Consider the following 17203-nt stretch of genomic DNA (forward strand, 5'->3'; position numbering starts at 1 on the left):
GCAGGGTTGCAGGAAGCTCTCCCCACACTCACCGGACCTGGGCTAGGACTGGGTCTCTTCTGCTATTAGTTCTGCCCATATTTTTTAACGTCTTTTGTATTGACTCCTTCTTTCTCATTGATACCTATTAGTCTCACATTGTTCATCTTTTCATCATCTTGTAAATGGTGAATTATTTTTTCCTGCATCCTAATTGTTTTTAAGAGATCTTTTCTTACCTTTTCACTAGCTGCACTAGTGTCTTCAAAATCTGAAACTGTCTTCACTTTCACTGAAAAAGTTTTGCAAGCTTGTGATTGAAATTTTAAGTTCCTCTATATCTCTTTGACTCTGCTTCATGCGATCTATTTCTCTCCTGTATTGTCATTCAAGGACTCCATCATTTTTCTAATCTCCTCTATTTTTTTTATCAATGTCTTTTTAAAAAGCAGTTATTAATCTTTTACTGCAGTATTTTTTTCAGATTGGGTTTCCTCTCTGTGTTTCTGTAGTTGATTCTTTACTTCAGATGTTATGAGTTCTGAGAATTCTTTTTTTATTTCAGAAAAGAATTGTGCTCTGAGTTCCTCTATAGCTTTCTCCTGTTGCTTATTTACTATGGATGCTATTAATTCATACATTTCAGCTGAGCTAGCAGAAAAGAATTCTGCTCTGAGTTCCTCTATAACTTTCTGCTGTTATTTATTTACTATCGATGCTATTAATTCATACATTTCAGCTGAGCAAGTTTTGTCTGCACTTGTTCTTGTTGGGCATTGGTTTTCCTTCATATGTTTCTACATTTGATTGTTTACAGCAGATGCTATTAATTTAGGGATTTCTTTTTTTCATTTCCAATCTGAGTTTCTCTAACCTTTCTGCAGTTGTTTCTTTATTTCAGAAGCTGTTGATTCATTGCTTTCAGCTGTGTGGTCCCCAATTTGTTCTGTGTTAGTGTCCTCTGCACTTGTTATGGGTAGGCTTGGGGTCTGAGATTGCATTTTGCTCCTTCTCATTTTCATTTTGTGTAGCACTGTCTTCTGACCTTTGTTGTAGAGCTTTGGTGCAGTTATAACCTTAGCACCTACTGAAATTCAGGTGCAGATCTACAAAGTTTGGATTTATCCAGCTGTGCCTGGCTTGGTTCTGGCTGCTGTGCTTGGCTCCTTCCTGCTGCTACCTTGGGAGTGATCCTGTTATGCCCCTCTGGCAAGATGTTCTGCTCCTGTAAAGCTGGGTGGCTTTGTCCCTTCTCTCTCTGCAGGGATTACAGCTGCAGGGTTTCACCTCAGGCCTGTATGCCAGGCCTGAGCTGAGTCTGGAGGGGATAGGGTGGAGAGGCTGCTCTCTCACACACTCACTGGGGCCTGGGCTAGGACTGGATCTGGGGGTCCCCAGAACACGGCAGAAATTCTCACTCAGCGGGCGGGGGTGTGTGTGCTGCAGAGTGGTGGTGGGGGGTACCAAAGGGGTGGAAGAGGGTTTCACCCAAGCTGCACCTGGGCTGGGACCAGCAGGTCCAGCTGGCGCCTGGTAGCCGGAAGCTCTCCCACATACTCCCCAGGGCCTGGGCTGGTACTGGACCTCCCCATTAGGTTAGTTTCTATTCAGTGGTTATAGAACACTGATCCCAAGAGCTGTTCAGTGAAAGAAAGTTTCCTTCTTAAATGCATTTGGGAACTGTGTATTGTCTCTTTGGTGATTTAAGCTGAATACTATAGACTCTAACTACTTCCAAAGAAAAGAAACGTCATTTTGATTAGTTCAATAGTTTGGAACTTAATTTACCATAGATTCCCCATGCCCACCCCCAGGGTAACGGTCTGATGTCTTTCTTAGTCGCCTGAGAAGATGATTTCACATTGAGGAATGTAGACACAGCAGCAGGATTTGTGTTACTGTTTAATAAAGGTCATATCATCCTGAGTCTATAGCTCCATGCCGTTCTGCAGCTGTAAATTGAGTCTTCATTTGTACTAGGCATTGTATTCCAGACTTTTTATGTGATTATTTCCATGTTCTTTTTTTTTTTTTAAATCATGTGCTTACTGCTTACTAGACATCACTTTCGTAAGCTACATGTTTTTTTTTTTGTCATTTTTTTCCCATAATGCTACATGTATTTTTTAAAAAAATATTTTATTTATTTATTTGGTGCAGGGTCTCACAACACAGCTCAGACTTGTAGTGATCTTCCTGTCTCAGGCTCCCCAGCGCCAGGATTACAGATGTGTGCCACCACTCAGGTTTCGGTGGCCAGCAGGGTGCCCCTGGGGTTCCATGTCAGGTATGGCATGCGATATTTGGGATTGAACTTGGGTCCCTTCGCTTGCCAGGCAGTCACTTAGACTTCTGTGCTATCTTCCCCAGCCCCTAATGTGTTATTTCTAATGCTGAGAATAACTTAGAAATGTAGTTAATAAAAATAATAGCAGAAGAAAATAACAGCTAAGAGCTTGGCTAAGAGCATTTTATTATATTCTCGTCTAATCTTCAACCATTTTAGCAGTTGGTACTATTTTACCTAGTTTTACAAATGGAGACTGAAACACAAAGTGATGTATATTTTCCAAAAATAAAGTTAGTAAGACTTAAAATGTGCTGCTTCTTTGGCTCATGTTTGTGGCCCAGTTTTTTTTTTTTTTTTTTTTTTTTTGGTTTTTTTTTTTTTTTTCAGAACCGGGGATTGAACTCAGGCCCTCGCACTTGCCAGGGAAGCGCTTATTCCACTGAGCCATCTCCCCAGCCCCTATGTGGCCCAGTTTTGAGAACTTTGCTCAGTATATTTTTCCATCTCCTGTACCTTTTTAAAAAGATTTTAGAGTAGTGTTAAGTAATTTTGACATAGCTGTATACTTGAATTAAAACCTCTAAGAAGTTCTGCAGGAAAAAACTACCTAATTTTAACCAAGCCTATAGTTCTGCAACTTACTGGACCCCTGACCATTGTTTTAGAGAGATAGGAGGACAAATCTCTCTCTGTTACCTTGTGGAGAGAGGTCACTTGGGAAATTAATAGGTAAAGCAGCACTTTATATTTGTTGTTAAGGGGTGTAGCAGAAGAGATCTTAGCTCTTTTCTTTTTATCTAGGAAAAATAGAACAAATTAAGTTCTTGTTGAAAATCTTTTTTTGGTACAGGGTCTTGCCACACAGTTTGGACTCCTAGTGATGCTCCTGTCTCAGGGCCAGAAGGGCATGCCTGGGGTTCCAGGGGATCGAACTCAGGTCCTTGCTCTTGCCAGGCAGGCACTTAGACCCCCAAGCTAGCTCCCCAGCCCTTGAGAAATCTTTCATAGAAGTTGCTATACAACCTTAGGTCCTTTCATGAGGTCTCTTGTGTAGCACCTATTAGGGCTTGGTGTGTTTCTTAAAAGATTGAGATTTACTCGATTTGTTTGGTGGAATATGATTTTAATAATAATGATGAAGAAAACAAGACACAGCGTATTGAGAAATAATGTTATTGACATTGGATAACCATTAATACCGTTAACACCATTATGACAATAGATCTTATTAGGTCCTGGCCTATTTCATTGTCCTATTTCTGGTAGATTTGAAATAATACTTCGCAATGTAATTTCTAATGCCATAGAAATGTTATTTGTTGTTACTGTTTTGCTTTTTATGAGCAGGGATTATGTTTAACCTGGATGAATATCCAGAGTTAGACTAAGAGAATCGGTACCAGATTTTGAAGAAATTTACATTATTCTTTTTCCTTTCTAATAATGCTGATATTTGTTTTGTTAAAGTAGCTTATTTGTGGATAAATTACATATATTGCCGGGGTAATGAGCATCATTTTACCAGGAATAGACTTTTAACTTGAAACAATCTTACCGAAGCAGGCTTGTGGTACCTGGATAGGACTATTGAAAAGTTTATAGGAGTCATTTACTTTAGTTATTCCTTAATCCAACTTTAAATAGTGTGCTATTCCCAGCTCTAAGCACCAGTTCCTGTATTTCTTACCCACTTGTGATTTCATGTTGGAAATACTCCCAGTACCCCAAGTTGTAAGAAAGCCTGCCATTTTCATAACTAGGTCAAAATGAGCGGACCCCCCCAGTCCGGAGCGTGAGGTGGAGTGTGTTGCTTATATTCATATATGTGTTTCGATGGAGTTGCTCTTATGTGCCAGCCTATGGAGATAATTATAGCTGCCTGGTCTTTGAATTCTCCTCACCATTAATTATTAACACTAGCCATCTCAGTACATTCTCAAAGGTATATTTACCTTTCAAATAAATGTAATTGCATTATGGACATTCTAGTTCCTTTCTTGTTTTGGAAATTTTGGAAAGTCAGTTTGGAAAAGTCAGTGTAGAAAATTCCACCTGACGGGCCGGCCCGATAGCTCAGCCGATTAATGTGCCTGCTTAGGCAGAGGCAGGGCCAGGGGTTCGATCCCCGGTGTGCCATGCCAGCCCCGCCCCCGGGACGCACTGAGATGGCAACTGAGATTGGGCTTGGTGGTGCGCGTCTGTAATCCCAGTGCTTGGGAGGCTGAACACAGGTGGATCACTATGAGTCCAGTCTGTGTAGTGAGACCCTCGAGACCCTATACTAAATACATTAAAAAAAAGAAGGACAAGAAAAGAAAATTCTGCCTGAATATCTCCAGAAGATCCTTCACCCCCACCCCATGATACTGGGCTTTGAACCCAGGGCTTTCATCCTCTCTCCTTTAAAAATATTTTATTTATTTATTTTTATTTTTTAAGTTTTTTATTCATTTTAATGAGATAAAGATAAAATAGCAATGAAACAGTTTCAAAGCAGATTCATAGGACAGTCACAATAATTAATACATTGCATATTATTGTCTTTTAAAATATTTTATATTGCAACAGTTTTTCATAAAGTCACTAAGTTTCCCTGGCCGGACTTGTACCTGTGATCCTCCTGCCTCAGCTGCCCACAGTACTGAGGATTAAAGGCGTGTGCCACCCCAATTGGGTAGGCTGGGAGAGTGTTTCTAATAATAGTTGCCATCTCTGGTATTTATTATGGTTCTTTGATTGTTGCAGTGGTGAGAATCAAATGATGGGAAGATTCACAATCCATGAAAAGTTAATAGAAGTGTGATCGGAGGGGAGTAGTGAGTCCTCAGGCCCAAGGTTAGCTGGTTTATCTTCATGTGCTTCTTTTGCCTCATGGGTCTTTACTGACTTTCCCCATTTTATTTTTATTTTTATTTATTTACTTATTTATTAATTTTATTTTTTGTACTGAGAATCAAACTCAAGACTTGCCAGGCAGGCACTGTGCTGCTGAGCTGTATCCCCAGCCCTCCCCCGTTTTAGTTACTTCCTCTTTCCAACTATTTGAAATGTTATTTGTATACCACCAAACTGATTTCGGTATGAATGAGGTGCTTTGGAGCCTGGATACATGGTGGGGGGGCGAGCAAGGAAATGAAAATATTTCTTTGAGTGCAACATTTTTGTTCTGTTTTTTTTCCCTCCTCCAGAAAACAAGTGGTAGCTTTTAATACTTGTATTTTTCCCTTTGGTTTTGTAGAAAAGGCTGAAAACCACTGGCTTGGCTGAAAGATATGAACCTCACTGGAGTGATTTGATTTGTTAATCTTCTTGTAAACTGGGCTACGGAGCTTCTAAAAGAAACCATTTCCTGCATTAGGCTAATTGCTAAAACCTGTCTCTAAGACTGCTTTGCCTGCCTTTGTTTCCCCTTTAAAGGTTACTATTTTGGTACTATTATAAAAAAAATCTTTAATTAGTGTCTTGTGTTTTCTGCAAGGACAGTGGGTTTGATTTCTTTTTGGTTCTTGCCAAAGTCAAGATAATCAGACTAGCCAGAGAGGGATACTATACTACCATAGAACAGCATATTTCTCTAGAGCAGTATATTTTTCTTTGTCCACAAATGAGCTCAAGTAGGTTGAGGATAACAATTTTTTTTTTAAGAATTTATTTTTTATTTTTCCCCATAATTTTATTGATAAACAAATAGCAGTGAGACAGTTTGAAACCAAATTGGTAGGACAGTTTTGATACTTAACACATTGCAACCTGTCTTCCTAGTGGTTAATTGCTGTACAAGATGCAGACATGATATCCTATTTACAAACACTATTAGAACAAATCCCTCTATTCACTGAATTAAGAGAATGTAACTATATGTCTATCCTAACCATGTTGAATACACAGATACAAAATGGACATTCATCTGTATCCCCTTCTTTTGTTTAGTTCCATTATTTGAATATTATAGGTGTGTGAACTCAGCAAAATATTCCAGAAGAGTCCAGTAGTCCATAATAGTATTGGGTCTTCTGCTTCACTGGCAATGTCAGAAGTTGTTGACCTGAGTCCCCTCCAGCTCAACATAACAGCATGGCTTTACTTCTTATACTTTGTGATAACAATATTTTTTGATAGGGAAAACTTCTGCAGGAATGGATACAGAATACTGAGGGATGGAGGGTCAGGTCCCTAAACAACAAGGGTATTAAAGTTTGGATCTGTTCAGAATAAAGAAAGGGGCTGGGGAGATAGCTCAGCAGTGTAAGCACTTGCCTGGCAAGGGCAAGGACCAGGGTTCGATCCCCTGCATGCCTGTCATTCCAGTGCTGGGGAGGCTGAGACAGGAGGATCACTGTGAGTACAAGCTGTGTAGTGAGACCCTGTACCAAATAAATAAGTAAATAAATACTTTTTAAAAACAGAATAAAGAAAGAGGATAGCAGGTTAATTTATCATAGTGTCCCTTTTTAAGTAAAGTACTATGTGGTAAGGATAACCAATCCAAAGAGCAGCATTGCCTATTTTTCAAAGTGGTTGTTAAATTGTGCCCTAATGTTATTGGATATAAAAGACAGGAATTACACATCAGTCCTCTCAAGCGATGTGACCTAGAAGGAATGCTTGCTTCTGCATTTCAGGGTGTTCATCCTGATTAGTTGCTTAATCTGATTATTGTTCTTCGTGTTCCATATGTCAGATTCAGGGCTTTAGAACCAGTCCTGATTTTTTTTTTTAGCTCTATTGTAATTAAAAATTACAGGCTGCCTGGTGATTTTTCAGGTTGTGGGGAGGGGGTAATTTAAAAGACAATATGTTTTCATGATGGGGTAGACTGCTGATAGACCTTTCCAATTATTAAATGTGAGAGCTGGTACCAGTATGTTAGAGCTTTTTCTAATTCACTCCCCAATCTCTACTCCTAATGAGAGATGCTCTAGAGAAGCGGGGCTATTATTGTAAATAATTTGAAGATGGACAAAGGGCTGAAAACTACTGGTGTAGATGAAAGATATGAAACCAGTTCTCCCCAGTATGTTTGCAGTCAGTGGAGACAACGATTTGGTGATCCAAGCCGAAAAAACATCTCTTTGCGCAATTACCTAATTTATTTCCTCTCTGGGGCCATAGAGACTTACCTACATTTAATCCTTTGATTCTATATGTACTGAAGTATTTCTACAGCGAACTGTCATTCCTACTGAATTTATAGATTACATTCCCCCTTGGCCGCTTAGTCACTTAATCTCCCGAAATCAATCCATTTCTCTGTTTGCTTACAGATATTTTTTCTTGCTTTTGTAACTGAATTCTCAGTAACAACTCAGTGGTCTCAGAGTAAAGCTCATTAGCCAGAGTAAATATTGGTGGCAATTAAGAAGCTGCATTCGAAAGTATCTGGAGAGTTAATTCTCTGAAGTCCTAGCAGCCTGTGTACCCTTGGGGGGCAGGGAGGAAGTAAACTGGGAGCTGAGGTTGATGCTAATGAGTTCAGGCTGGTTCCATCAGTGGCATTCTAGTTGCCTTATTTGTTTTTGGTCTTTTTTGATTTCATTGTATTTTTGGAGGGAGGGGTTTGAATTGTCTTTTAGGAGAGGTTTACTTTTTGTTTTTGGTCCTGAGCACCAATACCCAGGGCTTCCAGCTTGCTGGGCAAGTGTTTAACTGCGGAGCCAAATCCACAGCCCCAACAGTGGCATTCTACTTCTCAGGTCCTCTTTTTCTTTCTTTTTTTTTTTTTTGTGGCTGTCTCAGTCTACCCTGAGGGCGGGGCTGGCGTGAAATGTGGTGCTAGGGATTGAACCATGGTCCCTGCACTCGCCAAAGCTTGCCTAAGCTGGTGCTTTAGACCCCTGAGGTATCTCAGCACTCCCGCCCACTTTGGAGGAGACTCAGAGGGAAGTTTCAGTTTGATCCACTACAACCAGGAGTCAGTTCTGAGTTCTGGAAGGGGGCTGGATGGGTGGTGCTTGTCCATTAAACTGCCCCTTGAGTTTGACAGCACATATGACAGTTACGAAGTGTTTTTTTCATACGTTGGGGATTGAACACATAAAGCATTATTTAAAAGGCCAGGTTTTATTATTAGGCCTTAAAAGAATCCTGGGTAATAGATGTAATTGCTTTAATTTGAGATGGTGCTGGAAGGCGCATGGGTATTCAAGGTCATGCCTTGAGTAGCTCCTGAGGATGAAGCCCAGAACCTCCTGTTGGAAGCCTGGCGAGCATTATGAGAGAGCTGTCCAGCGCCAGGATGGGGCAGTGGTAGAGTAGAGTTCATAAATCGCTGGCATTTGATACTTCCTTGTCTCTGAGTCCTTTCTTATTGCCCATGTCTTCTGCTTGTACTTTTTCCATCATGTGCATATAGAACTGTTTGTATTATAATTTATTTACTTATGCACTTTTCACCCCAGACTGTGTTGGGCACCTTGGGTGTCTGACTCTAGGAGTGTGTTGTGGAATTAATGTGTTTCCGGCCTCCCACCCTTCTAGACGCTGGTTGTACACCTCAGCCGTCTCCACGGCCCCCATGCTGTAGGCCTCTCATGTTTTTTTCTCATTACTTTCCTACCTACTCTTGACTGCAGTCACTGGTGTATTCCTGAGGGGCAGGAGAAGAAGACAGAGTGATCCCAAAGCCTTTCATCAGTGGATAAAATCCTGCGAGGCTGAACTGCTGCTTTCAGTTTGGGTCACTGGAGGAATCTCCCGGCCACTCACAGAATAACAAGCACCTAGCTCTTGTTTAGCATCAGTGTTTTTTGTCTCCATTAGCTGTTTTCTTCTTCAAGCACTGTCTATAATTACCACTGGTAAATTCTTTGCCCCATTTTGATAATCAGACTTATGCAGTCCTGCCTTATTTCCAACTCATGCTCTTTTGTTTATTTGTTTGTTTTACTTAAGAGAACCTGGTGGAAAGAGAGCGCCGGCTTCTCACGACCACTTGGTTGACTGGAACAAATTACTTAACATCTTTGAGTTTGTTTTCTGTCTGTAAAATTGATATCATACCCACTTGCATTACAGATGGTTTTTGTAACCGATAAAATAATGGACTAAACTGACCTGTAAGCTGGGAGCAGGAACGGCTATTTCTTGCATCTCCTATCTGTGTTTAGCAAATCTATACTTTTTTCAGATCCTTTTTTATGTGTAATAGTTTTGAATCTCTCCCACTGCTGTATCCTTTCATGACAATCTTGTGTTTAGTTCCGTGTCGGATCTTTCCTAAACCCACTCTTTGAGGTCCTCCCTTCTAGCACTGCTTAGTCTTTTACTTTCATGTTCCTGCCGTGTATCATACTAAGGAAATTATCCTCTCATGGCGATTGCATGAGAAACAATTCTGAAAAAAAGCATCGGGGGTCCCTCTTTTTCTATTTCTTAGTAGTTTCTCCAATAAAAACATAGTTAAGTTCTCAGAAGGTGCTGTGCCTAGAGGTGTAAGCGTAGATGTCTTATAAATGAATGCATTGTAAGTTCGATCATTTTAATCAGTAGGTTTACATAGAATTTAGATAGAAAACCTCAGATACTGAGTTTACCAGCACCTGATGCTAGTTTATATTATGTAGTATATTTATAAAAATCTTTTAGCAGACATTACAGTTTAAACTAAATTATTATCACCCACTAATTCAATTTGTGGAATAGTAGGGTTTATATTATTTGAATTTTCATTCTCTGCCCTCAGTGACTGAAATTTGAGTGTTTTAAACACCATGAACTTAACTTTGAATCTAAGGCAGTATTTCTTTGGTATAGTTAGAAAATTTTCATAATTTCTGAAAATTATGAAAATGGTTTATCTTCATTGAACAAATGAGGATGCCTCTTCTTTGTGCTCTAAATGAGGTCAGATTAATTAGAATTTTCTGATCAGAGAAAAATTAGCCTTCTTCTTTAGCATTCTTCTACATCAGTTTTATAGAACCTTTGAGACTTTGCTAGAAAGAGTAAAGTTAATATTTAGATTTTTAGTGAATGAGTTGAGTTCATGAACAAATACTTGGTTTGTCATTCAAGACCTTTTATTTTAGAAGCTCCATTTCTGTCTTTCTTTCTTTCTTTTTTTTTTTTTTTTCTATTTTTTATGGAAGGGTCTACAGGGTTTTCAGAGTCTCACTACTAGATTGGATTTATAGTGATCCGCCTGCTTACAGCCTCCCAAAGGCTGGGATTACAGGTATGCACCACCACACCCAGTCTCAATTGCTGTCTCAGCGTACCCCAAAGACGGGGCTGGCATGGCAGGCCTGGGGATCGAACCCCTGACCCCTGAGCTTGCTTGCAGATGCTTTAATCCACTGAGTTATTTGGTCAGCCCATGAAATTCCATTTCTTAACAAAAGTTTACTGCTTTCTTAATGCTTTCCAGGAACCAGCTCCTGACTTGCCAGTATCTCAGGTAAAGGTTGAGTTGCAGCCTTTAGTTTAGAGAATGCTTTAGTTTACTATTCCAGCTGCTTAGTCATTCGTTGCCATAGATTAGAAAATCTGCTGCATAATTAGTTGTGTTAGAAAGACATTCTATACCTTCTTCTGTAAATAACTATTTCCAATGCTTTAGTGTTTATGAATAACCTTGTAGAACTAATGTTCTAAGACTTGGGGTTTAAATAGAAAGGAGAGAAAATGACCTGATGGATAAGAATGAAGGAGGCAAGGAGAACCATGGGCATAGCAAGGGAGCAGAGGAGGCAGGCAGCATAGCCACACCTGTCTGGAAAGACTGTGACTAGGTTAGTAGTGTTGGTTTGGTTTTTTTTTTTTTTTTATGTATTTGGTACAGAGTCTCACTACTTAGCTTGGAGTCATAGTGCTCCTCCTGTTTTCAGCCTCCCCAGCGCTAGGATTACAGGCGTGTGCCACCACACTCAGACCATCGCTGGCTCAGCATGACTGAGGGCAGGGCTGGTAAGGCATGAGGTACCCAGGCTCGAACCCTGGTCCCTGCACTTTCAGATGCTTAGTCTGCTGAGCTATTTCACTGGCCCTAGGGTAGTAGATCTTGAGTAGGGGCACAACTCTGCTTGGGAAAGTCTTGCTTTTAACTGACCTGTCATCTTGGAGAGGGAGGAATGTGCCACAGTGTGGAAGCAAGGGGGGAGGGACACTGGCTAGACAGACCCATCTGCCAAACCAACTTGTTTATGGATGGCGCTTGGCCAGAGATTGGCTGGCTGCGTAAGATACAATGGACTGAGTCAGGAGGAAGCCCTGGGAGAGAGGAGGACTGGTTAGGGGTACCCCTGGCCAGTGGAGCTTTTAGTTAGGAGGGTCTAGGAACAAGGAAGGCACAGTGCAAAAATTAGAGAGCTTAAGTGTGGCCTGGTGCTGGACTGCTGAGTTGTAGGAGACACTTCCAGGTCCTTGTCTTGTCCAAGAAGCCACTATTTGTAATCCCAAAGTTACGTTATTGGAATTCCATCAAATTGATTCCAATCTACCACTTACAATGCAACCCATGGTGAAAATAAAGACACTAAATTATATCTTCAATCATTGGGGAGTCAAGGGGCTCTAAGTCCAGCCATGAAGATGGCTTTCTGGAACCAAGAGAGTGACCCAGGGCCTCGCCCAGTTTTATTCAGTGGGGGAGTGCCTTGAGGATTGACTGAGAACTGTGGGAAAGAGACTACTATGAGCTGAGCTAGGTGGGTGGCCTAAATTTACCTCTGCCATATGCAGAGAGGATATACAGAGAGAGTAATCTGCATTATATAGTATCTAATGTTTTGGTCAGTCTGGTGCTTCAGCTCTGATGTAGCCTTTCAAGCCCCAGGAAGTCATGGCCTCTGTCTTGAGGCTCCATCCCAGCTGGTGGCGCAGAGCATTAGCTCTACCGTCCTGTCTCCACCCGGCTCACATTAGAGAGCAGCAGGTATAGGTTACCAGGGAAACACGCATGCCGCCTTCAAAGACTATCACCAGCACCTCGGCTAGACCAATATACACTGCTTAAGGCCAATTGAAGGATAAACAGAAGTCCTAGCCAGCTCTGTACACAACAATACGAGGAAGTAGGGTCAGGCTCAGTCAAAATGGAGACAATCTTCTTTCAAGGAGAGCTGCTCAGGTGGTCCTCCACACCGAGTGAGCGAGCTAGAACACTAACAGTGTAGATGAACGATTTGAACCTTGCATGAAATTTATAGGCGTAATTATTAAATCTTTATAATAGAAAGCAATTTTCAGAGCACTCTTATGGAGGCTTGTGTAAGTATAGAGGGGCTGAGGTGTGGCATTCTGTTGTTTCAAAGGGTGATATTTGTCCTTTGAAGGGTTGTAATCTCGATTTACAAACGGAATTCTGTGCAAAACTTACGTTTTGCTTCGCATATACAGGTCATTCAAGAAGGATGTAAGTTATAAATAAGCATCTTTGTTCTCAGTAATTTTGAAAGATTTTATTTAAAATTCAATTAAAATACCAGCAGTATGCATTGTAGGTATGTTTGGAAAAGTGTAAATGGCATTCAAAAGTTGGAAACAAATATGGAGCGTCCATGAACACCTTTTTATTCCATAGATTTTAGTACACAGTGGATAAAGACCTAAATAGGTACAAGATGGGGTAGATTCTTCTGAGTCCACTCATTCACACTGTTAAGTCTCTTCTTTTTTGTAGAAATGAGGCTTTTTAATAGCAATTCAATATCTTGTACATAAATTTTCATTTTTGTAAAGTAGTCAGAGAGTGAAATATTTGTACTGATTTTCATGATGTCTGAGTTAGAGCACACAGACTGTTCTTTTGGGATTATTATTATTAAAATAGTATCTAAATTGTTTTATATATACCTTAAACTTCTGGCCTTGCATTCTGTATTAAATGAACAGGATAATTTAAACATGTTTTACCCAGCCAGTAAAATCTTTACATCTTCATGTGTTTGTTTTATAAGTAAAATTACATTGATGTTACAAAGCATAGAACAAATTAGTTAATATTTTCATGATGTTAATTGGCAGGTATTTGCCTCAAGAGGAATGTCCAGAGATTTAACTCAATAGATGAATAGGATGGGAGTATGTTTTATAGCTACAAAGAAATAATTGATACAATAGTTATAATTGGGAAAATATATGCCTTTTATTTTTCAAGCTTTATGGGTACTTTAATACAAAAATACTCAAGTACATTTACATCAGTGACTACTTATTTTAAAAGTGTGTGATCCTACCATTTATTAAGTTCAATATATGTGGTGAAACAATTTGTTTTTTGGGGGTGGGGGTGAATAGGGTCTTGCTATGTGTACAGGCTGGCTTCAAAGTCACTGTGTTGCCCAGGCTGGCCTTGAACTCACAGCGATCCTCCTGCCTCAGCTGCATGAATGCTGGAATTACAAGCTTGCACCACCACACCTCGCAAACCATTTCTATTCAAGGGAACATTTGAAATTACTGTATGTACTTTAATATGCTTTTTTAAAAAAAAATAGGCAGAAAATTTTAGGGCTGCAAAACCTACTTGGCTCATTTCCAAAATTAAAAAAATATATTTTAAAGCAAAGCCCCATCTGCTGTTTCCATTAAAATCTCCAAATTTTTTAACATTGCCAGGAGGTTTTTTTTTTTTTTTTTAAATTTTGCCCAGTGTGTACTCTAACAGTGGTATAACTTTCAAGGTCACTTTTTGTTAGTGTAGAAGAAAAATCAACAATACTAATTTTTCTCAAACTCTGCTAAAGTTTTAAATTGAGTAATGGTTCAAGTATACATTATTGCTCTGTGTGTGTGTGTGTGTGTGTGTGTGTGTGTGTGTGATACTTGAGATTGAACCAAGCCCTTTTTTATTATTTATTATTTTTTGGTGCCAGGAATTGAACTCAGCACCTTGCACTTGCCGGGCAGGCGCTGTGCCTCTGAGCTATCTTCCTAGCCCTTTGACCTTGTTTTGAGACTGTGTCCTGCTAAATTGCCAGGCTGACCATGAGCTTGCCATCCCCTTGCTTCAGCCTCCTGAGTAGCTGGGATTACAGGCGTGCGCTGCCAGATCTGGTTTATTACAGATCTTTCAATACCAAACATTCACATCATTATCCCCATTTCTTAAGAATTAGATTTTAGAAATGGACACATACGAATCTCTTTAGCTTTTTGAAAAAGGAGATTCTTACAGAATTTTTAAAGAGCAGCTGGGGATATAGCTCAGTAGAATAAGTGCTTCCCTGGCAAGCCAAGGGCCTGAGTTCCACCTCCAGGTTAAAAAAAAAAAAAAATTAAAGATGTTCCTATTTGACTTCTTAGATACTTCCTCACTTGGCAAGGAAGGGACAGTAGATTCACTTTCCTATGTTTTGCTTAGCCTAATATATAAAAATTTGAACCTCCTTGACACTGGAGGGGTTTGAAGGGAGATGGATTCAGGGAGCATGATGGATTGGACTACAGTTAAAAATAAAATATATGCATGGATGATTAATAAAATAGTTAAAAATACAATGTTTGCATGGATGATTAATAATCAAATATATCAATGATACCTAATTATTAAGATCATAATTTTAAAAAGTTGGTTTAGCCAAGATTCCAAATCATTGCTCGAAGCTTCCCGGGCTCCTCACTGTCAGGATGAAACCCTCACACGTGGCTGCGGCAACCTGAGTTTATCATCTGGTCTCTGCCTTTTTCTCTAGCCCTGCCCTCTGACGGCCCCTTTCGTTAACCTGATTCTTCAGCTGTTTTAAACTCCTGAGCAGTCTCCAGGCACCGTGAGCTCGAGCTGGCAGCCTTTGCCTTCCTAGGCACTTGGCATGGCCACAGAGCCGTCTCTTCTTTCCTTCCCTTTGCCGGCTGGCTACCTTTCCTGTTTCTTCCCATAATATACTTCTTTTCATTTTTTTCAGTACAGGGGATTGAATCCCGGCATCATGCATGCCAGGAATATGCTCTACCCCTGAACTACTTTTCCAACCGTTTTTTTTTTTTTTTTTTTTTTTTTTTGTCTTGTTAAGTTTTTTTTTTTTTTTTTTTTGAGTTTTAGGGTCTTGTTAAGTTGCCCAGGCTGGCCTGGAACTTGCTGTCCTCCTGCCTTAGCCTCCCAACAGCTGTTATTACAGGTGAAAGTAATTTTTATTATTAGATTCTCCTCCACCACATTAGAATGAAATTCTTTTTTATTGGAACTAGAACTGTGAATCTTTGTATTCTCAGGACCTGGCACACAGGAGCTCTGAGGGAGGGCCAGGAGGCCAGGTCCTGCTTTACTGTTTCACCAAAAGATGCTTCAGTCCTTTTTATCCACTCAAGTCTTGAGAAAAGAAAATTTAAGGCTATCAGATATTTGCAGGGCATTATACACTGTGGAGATTTTAGATATATCAGGGTTGCTTATGTCCCTCTTTGAAGTAAAATTAAACCATTAGCCTGAAACAGTGATGGCTTCCCTGAGAATAGCTCTATAGATCTGGCATCTTTCCTGATCTTTTTGGAGTGAAAACCTCAGATTGTTTTATACTTTTGTGACTCCCACATTGGGATGAGCTTCCAATTAGGGTAGATTTTCTTTTGACAAACAAATTAGTTGAGTTCATAACATCTTCGTTTAACTGTGTTAAATTCATACATAGCATGTGCAACATTTTGTCATAAGTTATCTGTTAAGACTCCTGTAAACTTCAACCAGAAGAGTACGAGCCAAAAAACAATTATCTAATCCAATGTAATTTTACTTTAAGAATTCAAATATATTGTAAAGGCAGCCTATTTTATTCCCCCATAGATGGAAGCATGGCATTTTTATTTTCTTTTTACAAAATGTACAAATATGCATTCCAGTTTCTTTAGTTCACAAAAGGGTCTTTGCTTTACAATTTCTGTAAATCTATTTTCTCAACTAAGTCGTCACCCACTCACCATGTGTTGTTTTGCTTAGTTGACTAAGAATGTTTTCGAGAACATTATAATGCTTGTTTTAACCTTATTGTTTCTAGTCGAGCTTAGCTTCTGATGTCCTTTAGGTAATGAGGAGGTATCAGTGAATATCGACTCACTGATTAAGTGTTGGATTCTTCTGCTGGACATTTCTTTCTTTCTTTTGGTTCTAGGAATTGAACTCAAGACATTGTGCTTGCCAGGCAGGTGCTGTGCTGTGCAGCCCTATCCCAGGCCCCAGGTCTTGGGTCCTTTATGAGGGCTTAGTGGACCTTCTGTGTCACCCATCCTTTCCTGTCTAACCCCCTCTGCCAGCTTCACAACCAGAGCTGTAATACCCTGAGTCTAATCCCCTCCAGTTTCCCTTGCTGTTTCTTCAATTCACATAGTCAAATCTATGCTGCTGTTTCAAGAATTGCCTTCTCCTCAAATTCTCCACAGGAAACTGAGCCTTATTATTTTCTATTTCTATCCTTTTGTTTCGGTCTTTCTATTTTGTAGCAAAGCATACAGGTAACAATTTTTGGTAAAGCAATTTCATGTTTAATAAGAACATTAAGTGTATGTGTCTTTACATTGAATTTGTCCATTTAAAGCAAAGCTAATATTTTCCAGATTAGATTTCTTTTCTTTTTTTTTCTTTTTGTGGAACCAGGGATTCAACTCAGGCCCTTGCGCTTGCCAGGGAAGTGCTTATTCCACTGAGCCATCTCCCTGGCCCTAGATTTCTAAATTACCTTTTCTATTTCCCCTCTCATACTCCAGCAGGTTTTCTGACTAGATCACAGGGTCGCCAGTGTTGATTAGCTGATTAGCATCAAGAGAACTTGATTTTGGTTTAAGTCAACCAGCATTTCTTGGATACCTATTGTGTACAAAAACTATAGATATGGAAAATTCAGGGGCTGGGGAGACAGCTCAGTGGTATAAGACTCTGCATAGCAAGCGCAAGGTCATAAGTTTGAGCCCTGGTACCAAACAAAAAATAAAAAAGAAAATTCAAAAGTTAAGGTAAAAAAGCTTGTGTTCTGGGGACAAAAGGCTTCGTCTGACATCGTGTTGGTG

At 39.9% G+C, this 17203-nt stretch overlaps 1 protein-coding gene across 1 annotated transcript in view; it reads left to right on the forward strand.

Annotated features, from left to right (window-relative positions):
* Ttc8 (tetratricopeptide repeat domain 8) overlaps window positions 1-17203 on the forward strand; it is an 86498-nt gene that overhangs the window by 16054 nt on the left and 53241 nt on the right. The gene's annotated exons all lie outside the window — the stretch shown is intronic.

Source organism: Octodon degus, unplaced genomic scaffold (assembly GCF_000260255.1).
Source record: "Octodon degus isolate 3935 unplaced genomic scaffold, OctDeg1.0 scaffold00070, whole genome shotgun sequence".
NCBI lineage: Eukaryota > Metazoa > Chordata > Mammalia > Rodentia > Octodontidae > Octodon > Octodon degus.